Below are 681 nucleotides of genomic sequence, written 5' to 3' on the forward strand. Positions count from 1 at the left end.
GCGTAGGTGTGTGTGTATAGGTGTGTGTGTCTGACCCTCTGCTCACGATCATTAAGGACCTTCATGATGCTGAGCGGGCCCGGGTAATACTACGTGGCCGGGAATCGGAGCCATTCCCTGTTCACTTTGGGGTGCGACAGGGATGTCCTCTGGCAGTCCCCCTCTTTAAGAAGGGGGACCGCACAAACTGTAACAACTACAGGGGCATCTCACTCCTCAGTGTGCCGGGAAAGGTCCTGGCAAGGATTATTCAGCATGGCCTTGCCAGGCACGCTGAGGAGAGGCTTGCGGAGCCCCAATGCGGTTTCAGGAAACGGCGGTCCTGCACAGATGCCATATTTTCTGTCCGTCTGCTGCAGCAGAGGTGTAGGGAATTCCAGCAAGACCTACATCTCTGCTTTATTGACCTGGTCAAGGCCTATGATACCATCAGTAGGCCTGGGCTCTGGGTCGTTCTTCGTGCTTTTGGAGTACCTGACCCTCTGCTCACGATCATTAAGGACCTTCATGATGGTGAGCGGGCGCGGGTAAAACTATGTGGCCGGGAGTCAGAGCCATTCCCTGTTCACCTATGGGTGCGACAGGGATGTCCTCTGGCTCCCACATTATTTAACATCTATTTCGACCACGTAGTTCGTGAAGCCTTCGATAGCTGTACCGGACGAAATTCCATGTGGTACA

This window comes from Petromyzon marinus, unplaced genomic scaffold (assembly GCF_048934315.1).
Source record: "Petromyzon marinus isolate PM22_M1 ecotype Great Lakes invasive population unplaced genomic scaffold, UKy_Petmar_22M1.pri1.0 PM_Scaffold_59, whole genome shotgun sequence".
In the NCBI taxonomy this organism is placed as follows: domain Eukaryota; kingdom Metazoa; phylum Chordata; class Hyperoartia; order Petromyzontiformes; family Petromyzontidae; genus Petromyzon; species Petromyzon marinus.